Below are 11,646 nucleotides of genomic sequence, written 5' to 3' on the forward strand. Positions count from 1 at the left end.
GGAGCGATTCTAATATCCTATATAGTGTTGTAAACAAGCCAAGCTACTCGTGAGCTATTCGACGTTCGATTCGATAAAAGCTCGATCGGTAATTTAATGAGCAGCTCGTTTAACTAAACAAACCAAGCTTGAGCATGACGATACTTGACTCGTTAGCTCGTGAGCAAGCTTGTTAAATGATTTATCTTTAAAATATAATATTATTAATCGAATGTCGGATATTTTATACTATAATTAGTAATATTTGGATTAAGTATCTAATTAATAGTATCATTTATTTACAAGAAAATAGTAAATATATTACATTGTTGTGAATAAAATATCTTGTAGTATATTTGAAAAATAACTTATGTATTAGAAAAGTAACTAAAGTTTTAAATTTAAAAAACTCAATTAGGCTCGGCATTGTATTCGACTCAATTAAAGCTCGATCGATAATTAAAACAAACAACTCGTTTAGCTAAACAAGCTAAGCTTGAGCAAGACACTATTCGACTCGACTCGACTTCATTACACCCCTAATCCTATATATGAAAATGTTAGTCTCCTTCAATAGGATGTATAAAATGTGAAATTAAAAGGGAAAAAAAAATTATTCATTTCTAGAAACCTTCATTGGTATTCATATCATCGAGGATTTACACTTCACACATTCTATTAGTTTTGAAATCAATCAAATAAAACGAATTGATGGGTGGGAGAAAATGTCAACAAATGTATTGGAAAACTATACATCACCGTTACATGTGATAGTCTGATAAGTCATGGTTTGCTATTATAGTCAATTAAAAATTTATAGCTTATTAAATTATATCATGTAAAATTAAAAATTTAATATTTTATCCGTACACAAAAAAAAATTCTAAGAGGGAGTGACACGAATTTTGTTAAATTGCGGCTTATTGAAAAAAAAAAGAAAACAGAAGAAAGACCTAACAACCCTTGAAAGCATAAGAAAGCAGACTAAGGGTCGAACCTCATTAAAATCTCTTTAAGGAAAATCAAAAGGGAAAAACCTTAAAAAGGAAAAGGACTAATCGCCTAAAGACAAAAAACGAGCAAAAATGATAGGAGAGCGGGAAGAGGCTTCAAGAGCTCCGGCCTCACCATCGTTCCCAAGTAGGCCCGACTCTCGCAAACCAAAGAAACCAAGCGAACCCAACCCAGTAAATCAGACCCACGAAATGCAAAAACCCCCATAAAAATACCACACTCCATGTGCTCGAGAAAATGCCTACTGAATGAAGGCAGAAACCGCAAAATCGCAGCCAACTCAACGCCGATTGGGAATAGCAGCGAGCCCACCCCAATTGCAGAGCAACCAACGAAATCCGACCTCTTGGATCTCAACTCCGAGCACACCCGAAAACTGACAAAGGACCCGGGAGACGCTCCAAACAAACACGAAGTGACACAGATTTTAAGAAAAAAGTTGTTGAGTGTATTGAAAGTAGAGAAAAGGTTGTTGAGTGTATTAAGAAACGGTGAAAAATATGTTTTAATTAGTATTGAAAGTGGTGAAAATGTGAAAAGTAAGGGTAATGAGATATTTATAAGTGTTGGGGTATAGTCCAGAAATAGGTAGAAAGTTTTTTTGTAGACATCCCAAAAGGAAAAAGTAGGAAGTTCTTTCGTGGACAGATATAGTATTATTTAAAATTAAATTACATACTCCCTCCGTCCCATTGAAAGTGATGCGTATTCCGTTTTGATCTGTACCGACAAAAGTGAGTCATTTCCTATTTTAGCAAAAATTAAGAAATTTAAGAGCTTACTTAATAAAACTAAATGCACTCTAATTAATATTCATCCCTTATTTTTGAATTAATTTTTTCTTAACATTTTTAATTACACATATAATTAAATACATTTAATACACTAAAGAACAATTTCTTAAATCCATTGCCAAAAAAATGCATTTCTTATGGTGGGATGGAGGGAATATAATTTTGAAGTTAAATAAATATGTAATTAATATTTAATTATATGAATATATTTAGCAATAAGAAATTGTCATGTATCAAAATCTAAATAAATTAAAAGAATCCAATAAAATTATGCGACCTAAGCCATAGGCCCAAGATCTCAATCTCGGGCCTAAAAGCCTAACTTTAAATTTTCTAAATTATCTTTTCCTACAATTATAAATATGAAGTGTAGGAAGCTTATAAACACACAAAACTATTTGAACAGCTCAACCAAAAATCAAGGCATTTTTGCGAGGAAAGTAAACTGTTGGGAAATAAAAAGAAATATCCTACCCTTAGTTTTGATGATTCCAAAACCCTTAGACTTTATTTTACTATAGTAGAACTTCTCTTGAACTCAACTGTTGGAGTTCATTTTTTTTTGTATAGACTGAAGACCAAAGCACTGAAGTTGCAAGGACTGAAAACAACAAGAGTACTGAAGACCAAAGCACTGATGTTTGAAGGACTGAAGACCAACATCTGAAGAGTGAAGAACTGAAGAGCGAAAAACTGAAGTCTTGAAGACTGGAGTATGAAGGACTGAAGTTATACTATTCACCATACTGAAGAACTGAAGTGCACCTGAATTAAATGCTGAATTCAATGAAGCATCTACACTGGCGTACAAGTGTTAGGAAAACACTTCAGTACACCTGATCAGTTGAAGAGCATTCATTGTAACTGAAAGGAATGTCTTGATCAGAAACCTCGGACTGATAGTGCAGAACGCGGACTGAAGTTCGAGTTATGTATAACACACTCAGTGTTAACGAAGGACAACTTGAATGCTTCCAGTGCACACCGCATTTAATGCTAAGAACAGTGCATTTTATGCAAGGATATGGTGAATCGTCCTTCAACCTACAGATTTTTCCTTTCCGTGTTACCATGCACTGTAGCACCATCTCCTAGCTCAGAAAGACCATGCCTCTTTCGGCGAAAAGGAGATAGAGGACGAAGACTTGAGCAATATTTGAATTGACAAGTCAAACGACAGATAAGATTGAAGGATCCCCTCCAACGAATCTATTCCTTCTATTTGCGTATAAATAGTGCTCAAGATTCAACCTTCGACCTCACCGATTCAAAAACATACGCTGAAGCTCTGCCAAACTTACGACTCAGCTTACACTTAGCCAAAATCTTTATATCGAAGAAGAGAATTCCCTTTCTCAAATATCAGTTCACCTGATATTCCTACATTATCTTAGAAGCTGCTAGGCAAACATTCCATATCCTTAGCCTAGTTTTGATTACTCGAGAGCCTGTTCTCAGTAATCATTAGTTGGAGATTTGAACCCTTTTTACTAGAGTGAAAAGAGTGTTTAAGATAGAGAGAGAGTTCGAGACGTGGTTCTGAACTCAGAGAACCTTAACCACCACAAGCTAGACGTGTGTTGTCTCAGCAACTGTGTGTTAAGGAAGAGAAAAGTCTAACTCAGTGTGTTGGCTCTGAAACTTGAGTTTCAGAAGCAAGGTTTATTGTGCACCCATAAGCACAAGCCCAATGATTTGTCAGTGTCATCGACTGACCGTGAACGTAGGAAATTCTTTTCCGAACCACGTAAAAATCTGAGTGTTCTCATTGCTTTCAGTATTTACTTTTCCTTATCTGTGCACAAACCTTATTGTAACACCCTAATTTTTCCTAATAGGATTCCCCGAGAATACTTGAACTTAGAATATTATTTAAGTGAATTCTCGCCCGGATAAAAATTTTGAAGAAAAAAAAGAGGGTATTTCTTTTAATAAAAGATTTTATCAAATTTTACCAAGAGAGATTAAATGCAATTACGTGACTATGTGTATTTATTTCATATTAACACCAGACGAGTTCAAAGGAAATGGTCTTACATTTTATTTTTCATTTACTTTTAATTTGAATTGAGCCTAAATAGAACTATTTTACTAACTTATCTAGTTTGGGTCTTATTTAATTTTGAGTTAAGATTATGTGTACTTTATAAGCCCATTTATCTTTATATTTTTAGTTGTGTGATAATAATTTAAATTACTTTTAATTATTTTTTATAGGATTTACGTCCAGCCAGATTCAGCCACGCTTCACTCTGCAATTCACCACATTTTGAACCAATCATTTTACATGGATTTTTCTCTCATGCAATAAATTTGCCAAAACTCTCAGTGTTAGCAGATTTCCTCTTTTCTTACCTTTTCTTTGAGCAAAGCTTCTTCATCTGGTAATTTCATGAATTCTGCTCACTCTTAAAATTTTCAACATAGCAATATATATATTTTCTTATTTTTCTTTTTTTTGGCATCAACACAATAGCAAGCATTTCACAACGACTACAACACAAAATTTTTGCAAACATTCAAACTGGAGCACTCTTATGCATAATAATAAAAAAAATGAAATCTTTCATAACAAATCATATGAAGAAGGGCTTTACAGATTTTTCTCATAATAGTGGATAGAATAAGATGATTTGGGGAGGGGTGTTGGGCGGCGGTTTTTAGCCGGAGGAGGATAGCAGCGTCGGTTGCTCGGCATGGCAGGAGGAGGAGGAGGCGTCGGCCACGGCACTGCTGTGCTGTTGTCGGATGGAGCGAGGGCGACGGCGTCGCCGGATCTGGAGGAAATGAGAGGCAGCGGCACTGCTCCATGCAGGGACGGCGAAGGCAGCTACTGCTGCCAGTCGAGAGGGAGACGGGTGAAGAGGAGGCGGCGGCTGATGCCGTGCTGCTGTCGACGCAGCGCCGGCGGTGGCTTCCGCTGCCGTCGACAGAGAAGAGGGAGAGATGAGAGGAGGAGAAGAGAGAGGGCTGGGAGAAAAGAGAGAAGTAGGAGAAGAGAGAGGGCTGCGAGAAGAGAGAGAACTCGGAGGAGAGAGAGAAGGAGGGGGGCAGCCGGCCTCCGTCGGGCGGCGCCGCCGTCAGGCGGCGGCAGTAGCGTGAGAGGGAGAGAGGAAGAGGGTGCGTATGGGTGTGTGTGTGTGTGCATCTGTGTTGTGTGCGTGCGTGTGTTGGTTGTGTGTGTGTGTAGAGATGTCAATCGGGCCAGCCCACCGGGTTCGGGCCAGCCCTATCGGGTTAATCGGGTGCGGGTTAATCGGGTTGGGGATTTTGTCGGGTTATAAATTTTCAACCCTAACCCTAAATGTTTGGGTGTCGGGCTAGTCGGCTTAAATGCGTAAAATAAAATAATCATTTGTATTTTATTATTTTTAATGATCTAATGTATAATGTTTAAAATATACATAGAAATCAAAAATATAAATTATATAGCAAGCATGAAATGCAAAAATATAAGATATTGAAAAAAACATCAAGATTGCATAACATATAAAATAAGTTGGTAACAATAAAATATTCAACTTTGTTAAAGAAAAAATAATAAAATATTCAACAATAGTTTGAATTCATAGAAGCAAAGCATCTAAAAAATACAGAAAAGTGAAATGATGAGACTTTATAATATTTTATCATTTTTTTATTTTTATATCTAAATATTTAATATTAAGTATTCGGGTTTCGGGCTAGCCCATCGGGTTAGTCGGGCCGGCCTTATCGGGTGCCGGGCTATTCGGTTACGGGCTAATCGGGTTGTAACTTTTATCGGGTTAAAAATATTCAACCCTAACCATCTCGGGTGGCGGGTTAATCGGGTCAGCCCACGGGTTTCGGGCTAGATTGACATCCCTATGTGTGTGTGTGTGATTTTTCTTTTAATAAAAGGGATGAGTTGTGGGCTAGGGTTTTAATATTGGGCTATTAAATTTTTGTGCCTATATATATTGTGATTCAAGATGGGTTTGATTTAATAAAAGAATTGGGCTGCATTTTTTTTTAGATTTTGGACTGATTTAATTCTTTAAATCAGGCTTTACTTAAAATTATTTAGTTAAGTTCTTAATCAATTGATTTATTAATAAGACTATTTATTTTATTAAGTGTAATTTTTACTTTATGTGATTTTGAAATATGATATGGATATGCATAGTGAATATTGCAATAAAAGCATTTTGATAAATTTGAATTTTTTTTTAAGATTTTTAATCGAGTTTTGAAAATCTGGGTGTAGAATATTAAGATTTAGCAGCTTTGTAGAATTGTTAGCTCATACGATATTTTGCGACCTATTAAGATTATATTATCTTGTAGGTCCACTTGATAGAAGGTTTTAACACTGATTTTACAAGAAGAGAATTGTGCAAGTTTTATCTACAGGCTTGTCCTATCAAGGTGGATTTTATTTTCCAAAGTATGCTTTGAGTTATTGAGCTCTACTTGTATTATGCAAATGAATGTCCATGTTAAAATGTTTCTTATCTCTCTATTGTTTAAAGTGCTCCTATGTTATTGATGAAGATAGAATCGTATAATATATTATATCTTTAATTATTGATTTGTCTTGTTGGTCAAGTTATTTTGTTTCCTTTTAGATGTTTAGGGTTTTATTATAAATAGAAGTTTTATTTATGTTTTATGAGAGTCGAATTGAGAGTTAAAATGTAGAGGGTGGGATTGTTCCCTTCTCGCGGTGTTCTTCCGGTATTCATGAGTGAATCAACGGATTAACCCTTATTGTACGTATTCCGGCATACAATGGTTATCAACGGAGTTCGTATATTTATCAATATCAAATATATTTCACGCTTCTACCTGCATCAGTTGGTATCCAGAGCCTTGCTACGCTCCTACGCGATGTCTCCCCGTCAATCAACCGTTCAGAATGTTCAAGATTATCTCCATCGTGACGACGATCTTCTGTCTCAACAATTCAAGGAATTACGAGCACAGAATCGAGAGATCTTTGACTTCCTACACGGTCAATATGATCGACCCTATGCAGAACATCATCAAGGACGTTTTCGATTCGAGGACGAATCGTTTCAAGGATGGAGAGAATGATGAAGATAGAATCGTATAATATATTATATCTTTAATTATTGATTTGTCTTGTTGGTCAAGTTATTTTGTTTCCTTTTAGATGTTTAGGGTTTTATTATAAATAGGAGTTTTATTTATGTTTTATGGGAGTCGAATTGAGAGTTAAAATGTAGAGGGTGGGATTGTTCCCTTCTCGCGGTGTTCTTCCGGTATTCATGAGTGAATCAACGGATTAACCCTTATTGTACGTATTCCGGCATACAATGGTTATCAACGGAGTTCGTATATTTATCAATATCAAATATATTTCACGCTTCTACCTGCATCAGTTATCTAACGATCGGGTCCTAGCCGGCGTAGCGATTGGATCGCCCTGGTTAGGATTATGTACACACAAAGGGGTATTGGGGCTGCTCCCACTTGCCTCAGACTGTCAGACTTGGGTTGCTCCCATTTCTGAAACATACATGGTAGTGGACCTCTGTGGGCTGCTCCCACATGTTCACATTATAGGTGAAGCACCAATAGAGAGAAGACTGAAAATGGATCCACAAATTTATTTTAAGTATGCATGGAATGCTTTCAAATATTTCTATGTTATACTGTTCGTAGCATGGATTACTCTTTTAAATGGATTTTCAAATGTTTTCAAATGGCTAAACCCACTGAGTATATTAGTACTCAGCCCTGCATTTGTTTTCAAAACCTTTTGCAGGTTGAGCGGTAGGTGGTGTCGTGCGAGGCTGAGGGAGGATGTTGCTGTAGTTTCTAATATAATTTCCGTTGCCATAATATTCACTTAGGTGGATATCTTTTGAGATTGACTCTTTAAATATTCTTAGCCTAACTATTATGAACTCTTTTGGCATTCGCATTCCTAGCGATTGAACCTCGCATATATGTATGTCTAGTATGAAGTGATATCTCGTTGTCTCAGACCTCCGAACTTTTGATCTTGGTTGGGAAAATTCCTATCTTAATTGTTGTGTTTATTATCCTTCAATTGCGGCACTCCTTTATTAAAAATGTGTTACCCGAATCTAAGAACATATCACCTATTTTATTCTAACAAAGTCTAACAATCCCATTAAGTAGTCCGTTTCTTATTCTCCCGGGAGTCGGGCTGTTACACTTATTCATACTGAATTTATTAAAGTGAAAAGAGAAACCCTAAAAACTTACAAAGTGATTCACTTAAAAAGCTATTTCGTAAAATCGTTTTCGCTCCAAGTGTTATCAGTCTAACTAACAAATCTTCGGATAGTTACTAAGATTTCTAACACTTCTCTGATTTCATAAAACTGATTGGACTGAAACCCTACTTGAACTATCAGTGTGTTAACAAGTTCTTCGCAGTGAAGTTATTCTACTGAACCAATATCAGTATCAGTCTATGCCCTTCTTAACTGATCTTCAACTCACTGTTCTCTTGAGTCAACACATCAGTATCAGTTTCGATACTCACTTCAGTTTAGAAAAGAAGTTTCAAATTTTATTTCAAAGACAGCCTACTGGTGTATTAACCCCCTCCCCTCCATACATCAATTCAGTAACACTAAGGGACCCAACATAAACACACATTCTTTGTCAATGTTTGATTTTTAGAAATAAAGTGGAAGTCATCTCTAGATTGACGTTATCAAATTCAAATATAAATTCAAATGAGACGAGAAGATGTATTTTTGTTTATTATTATTTTTAGTTGTAAGATATACTTACCTCTAAGAATTTCAAGAAACTCAAAGAATATTCGAGAAACTTTTAAAGAGAAGTATCAGATCGAATTTCTAAGCACAGAATCACAACCCAAGTAAGAATATATTTCAATTTATAAATTTTAGACTTAAACATATTTTTGTATTTTATTAAATTATATCATATTTAATAAAAATTCAACTAAACACAATAATTTTAAAATTTGAAATCATATTACTTTTTCACGGTAACATCCATGTCAAACAAATATAAAGTTGTAAATGATCATAGCTACATGACGAGCTATTCAAAACTCAAATCGAAAAAGGCTCGTTTCGAGCTTGAGCCTGACAACACTCGCCCCGTTAAGCTTGCGAACATGTTTGCGAGCCTATTTACAAATCTCCAATATCCTGCAATCGAATTAATGCACGAGTTTTAAACGAGTCGAGCTCGAGTAATATATTAATTAATAAGCTATTTCTAAATTTTTAACAAGTTCGAACTCGAACATCACATAAACAAACATCTAACGAGTTGAGCTCGAGTTCACGCTCGAATTTGACATTATCGAATATCATACGAACCGGCATAAGTTCAGTAAGTAGGTGACGAATCGAGCTCGATCAACAAGATAAAAGCTTGATGTGATAATATTATCCTTCTTTCAAGTCAAAACGAGGAGTGAAAAATAGTATAATTTTCTTTTGTAGAAAATAAGGGGAAAAAAGGAATTTAAATAATTTCTTTTATTATTCTTTTTTTTAAATAGATTGGATTAAGTATCAAATACGTCCCTAACATAGAGGCCCTTGTCACGTATAGCACCCTATGGTCGAGGCCGGATCAATTAAACCCCCGAAGTCCTTAATTTCGTCCAATCAGCCCCTCCGACTTAACGGTCGTTTAACACCATTAGGCAGAGGGGTTAATTGCACCAAATTAAGTACTTCGGGGGTTTAGTTGAACCCAAGTCGAGTATATGGTGCTATACGTGATACGAGTATATTCCCGTCGATCGCGGCGGAGGCGAACTTCTTCCTCGGAAAGGTCATCCCGACCTTGGGCACCAGCGTCCCTGTCCACGTGTCGCACCGCAGCATCATCATCCGATCGATGATGTATATTTTCCGGCCAATTGAGACCAATCAAAATGCGAGAAGATAGAGAAAGTAGGGATGTTGTGGAAGAGAGTGTGGTGGCGGAGGTGGAAGAGGTGGAAGGTGGGAAAGTTGAGGAGGTAGGCGCAGCAACAACAGACGAAAGGGATAGAAGGAAGGGTGGAGTGAGGAACACTAGAGAGGCATTCTAGGACAAGGTCACCGGGGAGGCTCGAAATGGTGGTGTCGGCGCCGCCAATAATGGTGGTGAAGAGGGTGGATGGGTGGTGGGACTGCTGGGGGTTGGGGAAGTAGGATTTCGTCAGTCATGAGAAGTGTCGGGAGGTGCACGAGTCAGAGCTCATTGTTGCTGACATCGATGCTACGGCGTCGGCGGCGGTGGAGACATGTTTCCGGCGAACTCGGCAAAAAAGAAGGCGTGAGTCCCACCACCAACGAAATAAAAATAAAAATAAAATAGTTAATGGTGTTAAACGACCGTTAAGTCGGAGGGGCTAATTGCACGAAATTAAGGACTTCGAGAGTTTAGTTGAACAGACCTCGACCATAGAATACTGCTAGACGTGATAAGGGTCTTTATGTTAGGGGTATATTTGATACTTAACTCAAATAAATTTATCAAATAAAGAGAACCCATGATAAGGAGAAGGAAAAAAAATCTTCAAAATTGGAAATTGTGTCCACCGAAATGGGAAGGGGAAAGCATAAAAAGAACTTAAGAAGTCAATGATCAAGCGAAAATATGGCAATTTAGATCCTTTTGTCCCATCTCCAAGTGTCCTTTTTAATTAAGTTACATATTTAAATGAATTTATCAAAGTTTTCAAATATAATAAACATAATTGAGGATTTAGACAAGGTAATTATTGGTTTTATATTAATGTATTCAAGATTATGTAGAACCCAGAAGGCTATTTTAATTCACATCATGGTAGTGGCAATATTAAAATGCTCCGATCCTTTTAATATATCAACGTACTCAAAATTCTGAGGCATCCAAAAACAACTCTTCTTTGCGAGAGAGATCGTGGATTCAATTTCACATGTATGTGATGTAATTTTTTTATTTTTTATATAGATAGTAGATCTATTTGCGTGCAGATATTTTTTAATTTTTATGTGATATAATAATTTTGCTTGTATATAATTATTTTTTTCACCTTTATGTGGTATAGATGTTTTGTCTACATCGACTTATTTGATTACATAATAAATACCTCTTATAATTAAAAAAAAAAAAAAACACTGATTTTTTGACGGAGAAGTAAAGATCTCATTAAATATTTTTTTGAGTAAATAAAGAAAATGCCATGAAACTGACAAACGTAGGACCCCCAATTTCCAATTTTCCACACTAGATGATGAAACAAAATAAACGCTATTAATAGACTAGTAGTAATTAAGTAGTGAAAGCTACATTTTATTTAATTTTTTAGGAACCATCTACAACATTATCTTGTCCCATCATTAATAAACATGTGCTCCAGTGTTATGAATGTCTATGAATTGTGTCACATTTACCATTAACTGATTGATTATACTCACAACAGGATAGCAAATATCGACAACTATAGTCGTAAAAGTATTTATACTTCGTCCGTCTCAATTTTTAGTATATATATTTTTATTTTTAGATATATATCTCATATTTTTGTATTTATTTTTATTTCTAATAAAATAGATGACACTTTACTCAAATTTAATTATTTTAACACTCACATAAAATGTGAAATCCTTATTCCACTCACAATATACCCAACCATTTTATTAAAATTCTTACCACTCTCAATTAAGTAGCAAATAGATTGAAGAAATTTATAGTAATATATTTAAGATGAAACTTGTAAAAAATTACCATTTTTTAAAAGTGATATATTTTTTAGCTCCTTTTTAAAACTAACTATTTTGTATACCAAAATCTGCGAAAGGACTAAAATACACCTTACGGTCCCCACCACATTAATTTTCGATCAACATTACACGTGCCCACGATGGTGGGCACGATT

Source organism: Salvia miltiorrhiza, chromosome 2 (genome assembly GCF_028751815.1).
Source record: "Salvia miltiorrhiza cultivar Shanhuang (shh) chromosome 2, IMPLAD_Smil_shh, whole genome shotgun sequence".
Lineage (NCBI taxonomy): Eukaryota > Viridiplantae > Streptophyta > Magnoliopsida > Lamiales > Lamiaceae > Salvia > Salvia miltiorrhiza.